This window comes from Mobula hypostoma, chromosome 15, assembly GCF_963921235.1.
Source record: "Mobula hypostoma chromosome 15, sMobHyp1.1, whole genome shotgun sequence".
NCBI lineage: Eukaryota > Metazoa > Chordata > Chondrichthyes > Myliobatiformes > Myliobatidae > Mobula > Mobula hypostoma.
In genome coordinates, this window is record NC_086111.1 from 75,577,609 (window position 1) to 75,593,192 (window position 15,584).

General features: G+C 47.2%; 1 protein-coding gene across 4 annotated transcripts in view; it reads left to right on the forward strand.

Annotated features, from left to right (window-relative positions):
- The window catches only part of LOC134357145 (G-protein coupled receptor 22-like), a 57,825-nt gene that overhangs the window by 35,967 nt on the left and 6,274 nt on the right, over positions 1-15,584 (forward strand). For 3 of the 4 annotated variants that reach the window (XM_063068445.1, XM_063068443.1, XM_063068444.1), the window contains exon 2: positions 4,982-5,056. The exons of the other annotated variant lie outside the window; for it this stretch is intronic. The gene's annotated coding sequence lies outside the window, so the exon portion shown is untranslated. The remainder of the gene's footprint in view (positions 1-4,981; positions 5,057-15,584) is intronic. 4 annotated transcript variants of the gene reach the window in all.

Consider the following 15,584-nt stretch of genomic DNA (forward strand, 5'->3'; position numbering starts at 1 on the left):
GGGGTTTATTCAAGGCGGAAGTTGATCATTTCCTGATCGGTCAGGGATCAAAGGACATAGCAAGAAGACAGGTGTGTGGAGTTGAGTGGGATCTTATGGAGGGGTATAAGACCATAAGATAAAGGAGCAGAATTAGGCCATTCGGCCCGTCGAGTCTTCTCTGCTATTACATCATGAATGCTCAATTTTTCCTCTCAGCCTCAATCTCCTGCCTTCTGCCTATGTCCCTTCATGCCCTGACCAATCAAGAATCTGTCAACCTCTGCCTTAAATATACTTGAAGAGTTGGCCTCCATAGCTGCCTGTGGCAAAGAATACTACAGATTCACCACTCTCTGGCTGAAGAAATTCCTCCTCATCTCAGTTCTAAAAGGATGTGCCTCTTTTCTGAACTGTCTTCTGGTGTTAAACTCTTCCACAATAGAAAACATCCTCTCCACATCCACTCTATCAAGGCCTTTCACCATTCGATGGGTTTCAATTAGGTCACCCCTCATTCTTCTGAATTCCAGTCAGTACAGGCCCAGAGCCATCAAATGCTCTTCATATGACAAGCTGTTCAATCCTGGAATCATTTTTGTGAACATCCTTTGAACCCTCTCCAGTTTCAGCACATCCTTTCTACGATAAGGGACCAGATCGGCTCACAATTCTCCAAGTGAGGCCTCACCAGTGCTTTAAAGTCTCAAAATTACATCCTTGCTTTTATATTCTAGTCCTCTTGAAATAAATGCTAACATTACATTTGTCTTCCTCACCACAGACTCAGCCTGCAAGTTAACCTTCAGGGAATCCTGCACAAGGACTCCCAAGTCTCTTTGCACCTCAGTTTTTTTGTATTTTCTCACCATTCAGAAAATAGTCAACCCTTTTGTTTTTTCTCCCAAAATGCATGACCAGAAACTTCCCAACTCTAATCCACCTGCCACTTCTTTGCCCATTTTCCTAACCTGTCTTTCCTTCTGTGGCCTCTCTATATCCTCAAACCTATCTGCCCCTCCACCTATCTTCTTATCATCTGCAAACTTTGTGACAAAGCCATCAATTCCATCATCCAAATTATTATCATGTAACATAAAAAGAATTGGTCCCAACACAGACCCCAGTGGAACACCATTAGTCACCAGCAGCCAATGAGAAAAGGCTCCCTTTATTCCCACTCTTTGCCTCCTGCCAATCAGCCACTGCTTTATCCATGCTAGAATCTTTCCTGTAATACCATGGGCTCATAGCTTGTTAAGCAGCCTCATGTATGGCAGCTGGTCAAAGACCTTCTGAACATCCAAATTCCAGGTGACTTATCTACCTTCAGACTTTTCAGTTTCCCAGTAACTTTCTCCTTAGAAATGGTGAATTCACACACTTCACATCTGGAACTTCCACCATACTGCCATTGTCTTCCACACTGAAGAGTGATGAAAAATACTTACTCAGTTCATCCGCTATTTCCTTGTCCCTCATTACTACCTCTCCAGCATAATCTTCCAATATCCACTCTTGCCTCTCTTTTACTCTTTATGTATCTGAAGGAACTTTTTGGTATCTTCTTTAATATTATTGGCTAGCTTTCTTATTCCATTATTACATTAATGACTTTTGTATTTGCCTTCTGTGGTATTTGAAAGCTTCCCAATCCTCTAACTTCCCACTTATATTTGCTCCATTATATGCCCTCGCTTTGGCTTTTATGTTGGCTTTGACTTCTCTTGTTAGCCATGGTTTGTCATCTTTCCTTTAAAATATTTCTTCTTCTTTGAGATGTATATATCCTGTGCTTTCCGAATTGGTTCCAGAAATTCCTGCCATTGCTGCTCTGCCGTCATCCCTGCCAGTGTTCTTTTCCCATCAATTCTGGCTGATTCCTCTCTCGTGCCTCTGTCATTCCTTTTACTCCACTGTAACGCTGATGCATCTGACTTTAGTTTCTCTTTCTCAAATTTCAGGGTGAATTCAATCATACTAAGATCACTTTTGCCTAAGGGTTCTTTTACCTTAAGCTCTCTAATCATTTCTGGATCATTGCACAATACCCAGTTCAGAATAGCAGATCCTCTAGTGGGCTTAACCATGTCGTAGGCACTCTAGAAATTCACCCTCGTGGAATCCAACACTAACCTGATTTTCCCAATCTACCTGCATGTTGAAATCCTCCATGACTATTATAACATTGCCCTTTTGACATGCATTTTCTATCTCCCGTTGTAACTTGTAGACCACATCCTTACTACAGTTTAGGGGGTCTGTATATAACCCCCATCAGGGTTCCTTAGCTCAGTCCATAATGATTCAACGGCTTCCAAACCTCTGTCACCTCTTACTCATGTTTTGATTTTATTTTTTACCAAATTAGCAAAGCCACCCCCTCTGCCTTCCTACCTGTCCTTTTGATACAATGGGTATCCTTTGAACATGAAGCTCTCAGCTCTAATCTCCTTTCAGCCATGATTCAGTGATGCCTACAACAATGTACCTGCCAATCTGTAACTGCTGCAAGTTCATCTACCTTATCCCATACACCGCACACATCCAAATACAACACCTTCAGTCCTGTATTCACTCTTTTCGATTTTGTCTGCCTTTCATGTTGGCACTCATCCAGTTTACTGCAATTTTGCCCTATCGTCAGCCTATCCTTGCTAGGAGTCTCACTACACGTTGCCTCTGTTTGTAAACCAACTACCTCATCCTCAGCACCATCGCTCCGGTTCCGATCTCCCTGCCAAATTCGTTTAAACCCTCCTGAACAACTCTAGCAAGCCTGCCCACAAGGATATTGGACCCCTCAGGTTCAGGTGCAGCCCATCCCTTTTGTACAGGTCACACCTTCCCCAGAAGAGATCCCAATGATCTGTAAACCTGAACCCCTGCCCCCTGTACCAGTTCCTCAGCCACACATTCCGCTGCTAAATCATTCGATTTCTACCTCTGTGTGTCAGATTGGAGGACACTGTCCAGCGGTGTGCCTCAGGGATCTGTACTGGGTCCAATGTTGTTTGTCATATATATTAGTGATCTGGATGATGGGGTGGTAAATTGGATTAGTAAGTATACAGATGATACTAAGATAGGTGGAGTTGTGGATAATGAAGTAGGTTTTCAAAGCTTGCAGAGAGATTTAGGCCAGTTGGAAGAGTGGGCTGAAAGATGGCAGATGGAGTTTAATGCTGATAAATGTGAGGTGCTACATTTTGGTAGGACTAATCAAAATAGGATATACATGGTAAATGGTAGGGCATTGAAGAATGCAGTAGAACAGAGGGATCTAGGAATAATGGTGCATAGTTCCCTGAAGGTGGAATCTCATGTGGATAGGGTGGTGAAGAAAGCTTTTGGTATGCTGGCCTTTATAAATCAGAGCATTGAGTATAGGAGTTGGGATGTAATGTTGAAATTGTATAAGGCATTGGTAAGGCCAAATTTGGAGTATTGTCTACAGTTCTGGTCACTGAATTATAGGAAAGATGTCAACAAAATAGAGAGAGTACAGAGAAGATTTACTAGAATGTTACCTGGGTATCAGCACCTGAGTTACAGCGAAAGGTTGAACAAGTTAGGTCTTTATTCTTTGGAGTGCAGAAAGTTGAGGGGGGACTTGATAGAGGTACTTAAAATGAAGAGGGGGATAGATAGAGTTGACGTGGATAGGCTTTTTCCATTGACAGTAGGGGAGATTCAACAAGAGGACATGAGTTGAGAGTTAAAGGGCAAAAGTTTAGGGGTAACATGAGGGGGAACTTCTTTACTCAGTGAGTGGTGGCTGTGTGGAACGAGCTTCCAGCAGAAGTGGTTGAGGCAGGTTTGATGTTGTTGTTTAAAGTTAAATTGGATAGATATGTGGACAGGAAAGGAATGGAGGGTTATGGGCTGAGTGCAGGTCGGTGGGACTAGGTGAGAGTAGCGTTCAGCACGGACTAGAAGGGCCGAGATGGGCTGTTTCTGTGCCGTAATTGTGATATGGTTATATGGTTACTCTCTCCGGTCCTGTATCTCTGCCCCAGCTAATGGAGGCCTATCTCCCGAACACCACATTCGCCACTTATTTGCCTGTACTGCTTCCTTCAGGGTACCTTGGACTTGGACACCAAGCTCTCTCTGTTCTTCACTACTCCCATGGGCCCTACCATTCCATGTGAGTAGTGAGCCATAATTGGTCTTCCCACAATGCATCACCCGGAAGACTCCGGATTAAATTCCACCTGCCTTACCCAGCAATCAATATTGTCTCCGTTTGATGTTCGGAGGGATCCTGGTGTCATTGTACTCAAGCCTTTGGGAGCCAATGTACAGTCGCAGCAGGCAATGAGGGATACTGGCCTCTGTCGGCAGGAGGCTGGAACCACTGCAGGCTTCTTGCTACAATAAAACAGGCCACTTGCGATTGCACCGAGAATATTGTGCGTATTAATAGAAACAAGAGATTCTGCAGATGCTGGAAATCCGGAGCAACACACACAAAATGCTGGAGGAATTTGGCAGGTCAGGCAGCATCTGTGGAGGGGAATAAGCAGTTGATATTTCAGGCAAAGAACCTTTATCAGGACTGGAGAGGAAGATTAGAAGATGGGGAAGGGAAGGAGTACAAGTTGGCAGGTGATAGGTGAGGGAGTGGGTGGAATGAAGTGAGAAGACAGGAGGTGACAGGTGGGAAAGGTAAAGGGCTGGAGAAGAAGGGGTCTGACGAGAGGAGGGTGGACCGTGGGAAAAGGGGAAGAGGAGAGGCACTGGAGGAGGTGATGGACAGGTACCTATCCAAACTTCTCTTAGATGCTGAAATCGAACTCATATCCACCACTTCTGCTGGCAACTCGTTCCATATTCTCACTACCTTGAGTGGAGAAGTTACTCCTCAGGAACTCCTCGCACAGTCCCGAGGTAACCAGCAATTTGGCTTTGCTGGTGAGGCCGAAAGCTGGTTTGGATTACGTCGGGCTCCAGATGTTCTTGGACTTCTGCTGTGACCTGTCTCTTTCCTCCCCCCCAGGGTCCAGACATCCAACACCCTCCGTCCTTATGCCCAGCATTACCGAAGAGGCAAGATCCTCCTCTTTTGCTGAAGGTCAGTTTCTATGTGGTTCCAATCACTGATCCCCACTTCACCCTGTGGAAGATGCCTATGCCTGTTTGGGGGTTTTGTTGCTGTTGGGGGCAGACAGGAACCCTGTGGAAGATGCCAATGCCTGTTTGGGGGTTTTGGTGCTGTTGGGGGCAGACAGGAACCCTGTGGAAGATGCCAATGCCTGTTTGGGGGTTTTGGTGCTGTGCATGTTGCTGTCAGGCCCAATGTGATGATCCCACCCCTGGTCAGAACCAGCTGTTTGGATCGTACTGTGCAGTCATACAGCTGATTGCAGCTGGATGTGGCAGATCCAGGGAGGGGTGGGGGGGTGCTGCTTCTCCCTCTCTGGATGTAACGGAGGGAGAGTTAACTGGCCTGCAGTCCCCAGAGTGAATCTGTGTCCTAGGCCTCTCTGTAAGGAGAGAGTTATTGATCACAGTGGCGGCCAGAGAATCGGAATTGTCCATCTCAGCCCCTCCCTGCCCTCCAGTGGGGTTAATTTCTCCCAACAGGCAGGGTGGGTGATGTCGGTGTGAGCACTCAGACTGACTGCTGTGCCCCCATCCCCTCCCTCAGCAGAGTACGGTTGGACCTCTGGGCTCAGTGGGATTAACTCCCGCCTCACAGTAGCCAGCCGTGTCTCCTTACAGGCAGTGGGGGGATTGAACCCCGGTTGCTGGTACTGCAGCGGAAGGCAGAGGAGTCTGAATAAGCAGAGAGCTGGCATAAGCAGGAAGGATCGAGTCGCGACCGCCCTGTGGCTGGTGACCAGCCAGTCGGCAGTCTGAGGCTCCTCCGCCCTCTGAATGAGTCCAGGGTCCGTAACCCACTAACCATCATTCAAATCAAGTAATTAACTGTACTGTGGAGAACAGTAGGGCTCTACAACGAGAAGTCAGTGCATCACTAGTACCAGCCTACTGCCATCGAGGGCATACGGTACTATATCCCAGAAAGGTGCAGAAAAGGCCAGGAACATCCTGACGGATCCCACCCACCCTGCCCATGGACTGTCTGTCCCACTCCCATCGGGGGAAGGCTCCGTAGCATCCACACCAGGACCACCAGAAACAAAAACAGTTACTTTCCCCACCCCACCACCATTACTTTATCGTTGCCTGTCAGTCACCTTGTATAGAGACACCCCTGTGCCTCGTGTCACTTTATGAGCAAGCAATCAGTCTATGAGTACAAGCTATCTTATGTATTTATATTTATTGTGTTTTTTTAAATTATTATTTTGTTCTTTACCTTATTGTGGGTGATTTTGCACTGAATTGAACTCAGAGTAACAATTATTTTGTTTCCCTTTACACTTGTCTGCTGGAAATAACAGTAAGCAATCTTGAATCATGAAATAGATTTCAACTCAGATTATGGGCAGGGTGAAGACAGTGGAATTGTGGTTGGTGGTAAATTCCCTCCCCCCCTTCCCCCCCCCAATTGTATAGAGTTCAGGACAATGCCAGTGGGTCACTGGTTCTCCAGAGCATCCTGGGAGAGTTTAACAGGAAATCGAACCCATCCTGGCAGAGTGTAACAGGAAATCAAACCCATCCTGGGAGAGTTTAACAGGAAATCGAACCCATCCTGGCAGAGTGTAACAGGAAACCAAACCCATCCTGGGAGAGTTTAACAGGAAATCGAACCCATCCTGGCAGAGTGTAACAGGAAACCAAACCCATCCTGGGAGAGTTTAACAGGAAATCGAACCCATCCTGGCAGAGTGTAACAAGAAATCAAACCCATCCTGGGAGAGTTTAGCAGGAAACCCAACCCATCCTGGGAGAGTTTAACAGGAAATCAATCCCATCCTCGGAGAGTGTAACAGGAAACCGAACCCATCCTGGGAGAGTGTAACAGGAAACCAAACCCATCCTGGGAGAGTGTAACAGGAAACCGAACCCATCCTGGGAGAGTTTAACAGGAAATCAAACCCATCCTGGGAGAGTGTAACAGGAAACCAAACCCATCCTGGGAGAGTTTAACAGGAAATCGAACCCATCCTGGCAGAGTGTAACAGGAAATCAAACCCATCCTGGGAGAGTTTAACAGGAAATCGAACCCATCCTGGGAGAGTTTAACAGGAAATCAAACCCATCCTGGCAGAGTGTAACAGGAAACCAAACCCATCCTGGCAGAGTGTAACAGGAAACCAAACCCATCCTGGGAGAGTGTAACAGGAAATCGAACCCATCCTGGCAGAGTGTAACAAGAAATCAAACCCATCCTGGGAGAGTTTAACAGGAATCTGAACCCATCCTGGGAGAGTGTAACAGGAAACCAAACCCATCCTGGCAGAGTTTAACAGGAAATCAAACCCATCCTGGGAGAGTGTAACAGGAAATCATACCCATCCTGGGAGAGTGTAACAGGAAACCAAACCCATCCTGGCAGAGTGTAACAGGAAATCAAACCCATCCTGGGAGAGTTTAACAGGAAATCGAACCCATCCTGGGAGAGTTTAACAGGAAATCGAACCCATCCTGGGAGAGTTTAACAGGAAACCACAAAGTCAGCCGGCTGAACATCTGTTGTTGGGAAACTTCCAAAGCTGTTATAAAAGTAACCAGGTCAGCATGGCTTTGTCAAAGTAAGGTTATGTTTGACCAATTTATAGGAAGGTACAAAGGTAAGGGGCCTGGTGAGTTTCTGGACTTGGGATCACGAAAGGTATTTGCTTAGTTGCAGAAAATGAAACCTTGTCGTATATGAGGTGATTTTATTGAGCGGATATGTCCCTCCTGCTGAACGAGATGGCGCTGCCCGGTTACTCCCATGTGACCAATCCCATCTGTGTTTGGAACGTGGGGGGAACTGGAGCACCTGGAAGAAACCCATGTGGTCACGGGGAGAACAGACAAGATCACAAGACAGAGGAGCAGAAGTAGGCCATTCGTCCCATCAAGTCTGCTCCGCCACTCCACCATGAGCTAAACTATTCTCCCATCTAGTTCCAATTTCCAGCTTTCTTCCCATATCCATTGATACCCTGACTAATTAGATATTTATCAATCTCCTCCTTAAATACCCTCAATAATCAGGCCTCCACAGCTGTATGTGGCAACGAATTCCATAAATCTATGACCTTCTGGCTAAAAAAATTTCTCTTCATCTCTGTTTTAAATAGGTACCCTCTAATTCTAAGACTGTGACCTCTTGTTCTGGACTCACCCACCAAGGGAAACAGCCTTTCCACATTTACTCTGTCCAACCCTTTCAATATGAGGTCTCACCAGTACCCCATAGAGCCTCTTCAACACCTCCTTACTCTTATACACTATTCCTCTTGAAATGAATGCCAACATAGCATTCGCTTTCCTTACTGCCGATCCAACCTGGTGGTTAGCCTTTAGGGTATCCTGCACGAGGACCCCCAAGCCCCTTTGCACTTCTGATTTTTGAATTTTCTCCCCATCTAAATAATAATCTGCCTGATTATTTCTTCTTCCAAAATGTACAACCGTACATTTCTCAACATTGTATCTCATCTGCCATTTCTTTGCCCACTCTCCTAAACTGACCAAGTCTCTCTGCAACCTTTCTGTTTCTTCAACACTTCCTGCTCCTCCACCTATCTTGGTGTCATCCGCAAACTTGGCCACAAAACCATTTAATCCATAATCCAAATCATCGATATACATCGTAAAAAGAAGCAGCCCCAACACCGACCCCTGTGGAACACCACTAGTAACCGGCAACCAATCAGAATAGGATCCCTTTACTCCCACCCTTTGCTTTCTGCCTATCAGCCAATGCTCCACCCATTCCAATATCTTTCCTGTAATTCCATGGGCTCTCATCTTATTAAGCAGCCTCTTATGCGGCACCTTATCGAAGGCCTTTTGAAAATCCAAATACACAACATCCACAGCCTCTCCCTTGTCAATCTTATTTGAGATTACCTCAGAAATTCCAATAGGTTGGTGAGGCAGGATCTTCCCTTCATGAAACCATGCTGGCTTCGGCCTATCTTGTCACGCACCTCGAGGTATTTCATAACCTCGTCCTTAAGGATCGACTCCAATAACCTTCCAACTACCGATGTCAGACTAATAGGTCTGTAATTTTCTTTTTGCTGCCTCCCTCCTTTCTTAAACAGCGGAACTGTTACAGATGGTGGCGGAAATTGAACCTGGGTTACTGACACTTTAATGGTGTTATACTAACATCTAGGCTACCGTGCTGTACTAGTGTCGGTAGGGAGAGAGTAACAGGACAAGAAATGGGGTAGATGGGGTACAGCACACTCACTTTCGTCGGTCTAAAACTGGACTGCTGCCCCAGTCTCTAGCATCCAGTCACATCCCTGCCAAATGCCTTGAAGGTACACAGAGTGTGGGGACCTGAGCCAATTCCACCTCCAAGGGGATAGGCGCCTGAGAAGGTCCATACGCTGGTCACCACGTCAGTGTGGAGGGACCAGGAGAGGTTGCTGCTGAGGAACCTCAGCTGGCAATCATCTCTCCAGCATCTCCAGGCCTAAGGGCAAAGGTGTGTTCACCCCATGTCTTCCTGAAGTCAACAGACTCCTCTTTCATAGAACACACAGCACAGTACAGGCCCTTTGGCCCATCATGTTGTTCTGATGTTTTAACCTACTCTAAGATCAATCTAACCCTTCCCTCCTACACAGCCTCCATTTTTTTATCGCCCATGTGCCTATCTAAGAGTCTCTTAAATATCCCTAATGTATCTGCCTCTCCCACCACCCCTGACAGGGCGTTCCACACACCCACCACTCTCTGTATAAAACCCTTCCTCTGACATCCCCCGATACTTTCCTCCATTCACTTTAAGGTTATGGCCCCCTCATATGAACCGTTATTTTGCTGACATTAAGGGCTGCATTACTGTTCTGACACCGTGACCACTAAGAGTTTCTTAAAGGTCCCTCATATATGTCATCTCCTTTCTGTACTCCAACTCAACGTGGTCGTAGATCCAGCTGATAACAGTGATGTCACTGGTGAGCAGCTGATAACAGTGATGTCACTGGTGAGCAGCTGATAACAGTGATGTCACTGGTGAGCAGCTGATAACAGTGATGTCACTGGTGAGCAGCTGATAACAGTGATGTCACTGGTGAGCAGCTGATAACAGTGATGTCACTGGTGAGCAGCTGATAACAGTGATGTCACTGGTGAGCAGCTGATAACAGTGATGTCACTGGTGAGCAGGAAGGTGGGCTTGATACTGTGGCTGCCCCTACACAGGGAGAAGAGCAGGGGCCACACCCCTGGGATGAGAGTGGATGAAATGTTCTGCCCCATTCTAACAGACTGAGGTCTTCCCTCCAGGAAGTTTCGAAGCCAGTTACAGATGGGTACAAAGGTGGAGGTCTGTTCAGCTTTATTTGGGGTTCTGGGGTTGTAAAAACCCGAACAAAGAATGTTTGCCCATGCTGGACAGTAGCTGCAAGAATGAGCTTCCTCGGGGGGTCAGGAGGGGAAATGAACTGGGTTGTGGAGAGAGCTGTGGTCAGGATAGTGATGATAAGTCTCTCGGAAGCCCTCACTGAATAAACCCCCCACAACACACGCAGTCGATATAGACACAGGCACGGTAAACACCCACAGCATGCACAGAAACACCCTGTGTCAAATGCCCCCCTCAAACCAAATCACCTGTGTCAGGGCATATATTGTGTGGGTGTTCAGTGTGGTTGACAGGTTGAGAAAGAGACAGGCACTGGGAGTCTCATTGTGAGCACATAGACTCAGTGTGCAGGGAGCGGGGAGCATTGACGCATGGATACCGGGGCAAGAGGACTCGTTTAGAGAGTTGGCAAGGACCATTTTCCCTGCTGTTTGACCTGTGACTCAACGACAGTCAATAATGAGCTTGTGATTGATGCATCTTCCCGTGCAGAGTGAGGGTGCCGCACGTTCAGCTGGGGTTTACTCCACACGCGTTTGTATCACACGTGCTTTGAGTTGATGCTTTTGCTGGTGTGTGTTACTGTGGTGTTTAGTGTCGCCCATTTAGTGCGAGGGCGTTAATATAGGTGGTGATTTAGGGGTTTTTAATGTGCACTCTTTGTTGCCCTGATCTCTATATGAGGGTTACTGTGGTGACTGTGAGGGGGTTTAAAACAGAGGTTGATAAGTTCTTGGTTAGTCAGAGAGTCAAAGGTTATAGGGAGAAGGAAGGAGAATAGGATTAGAGTCGAAGAGCCATAGAACAGAAACAGACATTCTGAGGTCTCTCTGTGCCCCTCTGTTCATTATGTAAGAGCTACACTGGTTCATCTACCTGTGACCCCACTTTCAAAGGATGGAGGATCTGTATTCCCAGATCCCTCTGTTCTACCACACTCCTCTATACCCTACCACTCAGTGTGTAAGACATACCCTGGTTGGTCCTCCAAAGTGCAACACCTCGCACTTGTCCACGTCCAGTTCCATTTGCCATTTTTCCAGCTGGTCCAGATCCTTCTAGAAGCTGTGGTAGTCTTCTTGCCATCCACAACACCCCCAACCTCGGTGTCATCAGCAAATCCTCTTTGACAGGAATAATGTTGGCAGAGTAATCGATGGGCTGAATAGCCTAATTCTGCTCCTCTGTCTTTTGGGTTTATAATGTGGTTGCCTTTGTGCTGGGGTTTATTCTGAGGGGCTTCACGGGAGATTTACCATCACGGTCCTGGGCACAGCAGAAGCTGCTGAACTCAGTGTTAAATGGCTGACGTTGAAACCCTGGTTAGAGGCAACGCTGGTGCAGATGGCGTGAAACCAATGCCCCTGTCCCCTGCTCACACTGCCCTTGACTCAGGGATGCTGATTGGCATTAGCAGGTCTCTGATGCAGATGCTGGTCTCCTCTCGGCAGGCCAGGGGAATTAAAGCCAGAAGATCAAAGTGTCCGCTCAGCAGCCACTTATCTTCAGGAAATGCGACTTTCCAGGAACCTCATTAAAAGATGTAATAATTCTTTGTGAAGCTCCTGTGTGAGCTGGAAGCAGGTGGCAGGCAGCCAGCACAAGAATCAATCCTCTCTGCTCATTAAATCACAACCTCCAGCCTGAAACAGATGCAGCACCAACACCATGAAACACAGGAACTCAATTAGAGCATTCAGTTCATCGTCTTCTCCACATTTCCAACATGGCTGACCTGCAGTAAAACCCGACACACTCCCCGGGACCCCCTATAAATACCCTGGGACCCCCTGTAAATACCCCGGGAACCCCTGTAAATACCGACACACTCCCCAGGACCCCCTGTAAATACAGACACACTCCCTGGGACCCCTTGTAAATACTGACACTCTCCCCAGGAACCCCTGTAAATACTGACACACTCCCCAGGACCCATGTAAATACAGACACACTCCCAAGGACCCCCTGTAAATACTGACACACTCCCCAGGAACCCCCGTAAATACTGACACACTCCCCGGGACCCCCTGTAAATACCTACGCACTCCCCAGGACCCCCTGTAAATACAGACACACTCCCCAGGACCCCCTGTAAATACTGACACACTCCCCAGGAACCCCTGTAAATACCGACACACTCCCCGGGAACCCCTGTAAATACCGACACACTCCCCGGGACCCCTGTAAATACCGACACCCTCCCTGGGACCCCCTGTAAATACTGACACACTCCCCGGGACCCCCTGTAAATACTGACACACTCCCCGGGACCCCCTGTAAATACAGACACACTCCCCGGGACCCCCTGTAAATACCAACACCCTCCCTGGGACCCCCTGTAAATACTGACACACTCCCCGGGACCCCCTGTAAATACTGACACACTCCCCGGGTCCCCCCGGTAAATACTGACACACTCCCCGGGACCCCCTGTAAATACCTACGCACTCCCCAGGACCCCCTGTAAATACCCCGGGACCTCCTGTAAACACCGACACACTCCCCAGGACCCCCTGTAAATACTGACACACTCCCCGGGACCCCCTGTAAATACAGACACACTCCCCGGGACCCCCTGTAAATACCAACACCCTCCCTGGGACCCCCTGTAAATACTGACACACTCCCCGGGACCCCCTGTAAATACTGACACACTCCCCGGGTCCCCCCGGTAAATACTGACACACTCCCCGGGACCCCCTGTAAATACCTACGCACTCCCCAGGACCCCCTGTAAATACCCCGGGACCTCCTGTAAACACCGACACACTCCCCAGGACCCCCTGTAAATACTGACACACTGCCCCAGCCATTCCATTCATCAGTACATCATGCTGGTCGATGAGATACCAGAATGCAGAATGCAGAATGCAGAGAAAGGGCAGTGCAGACAGATACATGTGTTGCAAGGCCACAATTAAGTAGATTTATGGATCATGGGATCAAAAATTCATTTTTTAACATACAAGAGGTTCAATAGTGGGGTAGAAGCTGTCTACGAGAGGACAGCATATGAGATGTCCCGTAGTGGCGTAGAACATTAGAAAGTCTAATGGGTCATTTAGGACAGGGGTCCCCAAACTTTTTTGTACCGCAGACCGGTTTAGTATTGACAATATTCTTGCGGACCAGCCGACCGGGGGTTGGTGTTCAAATCGGGTTAAACTCACCTCAACTTGTCTTTTACAGTTAGGGTTGCCAACTTTCTCACTCCCAAATAAGGGATAAAAATAGCAGTCAAATCGCGGGACACGTTGCCCCAGGAGACTACCATGACCATGAAGCCTTGCGCGGGCACCTGTGTGCGCGTGCGCGACGTGCGCAAGTGCCGATTTTTTTTCCCTCACCAATCGGTTTTGCCTTCATCTTCCCGACTACGCTGTACATATATTATTTCTACTTTATATAGGCTGTGTATTTATCATATCATTCCTGATTTTACTATATGTTAGTGTCATTTATTTTCGGTTTTATGTGTTATTTGGTATGGTTTAGTAGGTTATTTTTTGGGTCTGAGAACGCTCAAAAATTGTTCCCATATAAATTAATGATAATTGCTTCTTCGCTTTACGCCATTTTGGCACGAAAGGTTTCATAGGAACGTTGTACCTTAGCGGGGGAAATACGGGACAAACCAATTTAACCCAATATACAGGATGTCCCAGCAAATACGGGATAGTTAGCAACTCTATGTTCAAGTTCAACAATGCGTGACAGGGAATGAGGAAAGGTGCAGCTGACTCGTATCGTTTCCTCACGGCCCGGTACCGATCCGCGGCCCAAGGTTGGGGACCGCTGGTTTAGGAGACTCCTGGATAGGTAAATGGAGCTTAGAAAAATAGAGGGCTATGGGTAATCCTAGGTAATTTCTAAATTAAGTACATATTCGGCAAAACATTGTGGGCCGAAGGGCCTGTATTGTGCTGTAGGTTTTCGATCTTTCTAACAGGCCATTCAGACCAACGAAGCATGCCAAAATCCTATTCACATAGTGTGTTGAAATAACTATTGAGTTTTTCCATGTGTAGGTAGTTTGTTCCATGTGTCCATAATTCACTGTGTGAAGAAATGCTTCCTGATTTAGAAATGCTTCCTGATGTTTGTATGAAATCTCCCCTTAACCAGTCTCCACCTTTGGCCCCATGTCCTTGATGGGTTAATTGTGAAGTAGCAACTGGCATTCACTTTACTTGTACCCTAACACTTCCACCATGTCTCCTCTCATTCTACATCTACTTAGGCTAAAAAGATTAAATTCTTCCAATCTTTCTTCATAGCTCATACCCTGCAGACCTGGAATGAGCCTAGTCACCCTTCTGTGCCTTCAGTGCCTTCACATCCCTCACACAATATAGAGACCAAAATTGTACAGAATATTCAAGGTGTGGCCTCAGAAACACATAATACTGTTTAAGGAGAACGTCCCTAGACTTGAACTCCACTGAATGCATTATACAGCTCAACGATCTGTTAGCCTTCCTATTCCAGATGTTGATAGTGATGAGTCTACCAGGGAGCCCAAATCCCTCTCGTACAACCAACACACACAAAATGCTGGTGAACGCAGCAGGCCAGGCAGCATCCATAGGAAGAGGTACAGTTGACGTTTCAGGCCAAGACCTTTTGTCAGGACTAACTGAAAGAAGAGCTAGTAAGAGATTTGAAAGTGCGAGGAGGAGGAGGAGGGGGAGATCCGAAATGATAGAAGACAGGAGGGGGAGGGATGAAGCCAAGAGCTGGACAGGTGATTGGCAAAAGGGAAATGAGAGGATCATGGGACAGGAAGCCCAGGGAGAAGGAAAAGGGGAGGGGAGCACCAGAGGAAGATGGAGAACAGGCAAGGAGTTATAGTGAGGGGGAAAGAGAGAAGAAAAAAATAAAAAATAGGGATGGGGTAAGAAGGGGAGGAGGAGCATTAACAGAAGTTAGGGAAATCAACATTCATGCCATCAGGTTGGAGGCTACCCAGAGGGAATATAAGGTGTTGTTCCTCCAACCTGAGTGTGGCTTCATCTTTACAGTAGAGGAGGTCATGGATTGGCATATCAGAATGGGAATGGGATGTGGAATTAAAATGTGTGGCCACTGGGAGATCCTGATTTCTCTGGCAGACAGAGCGTAGGTGTTCAGTGAAGTGGTCTCCCAAACT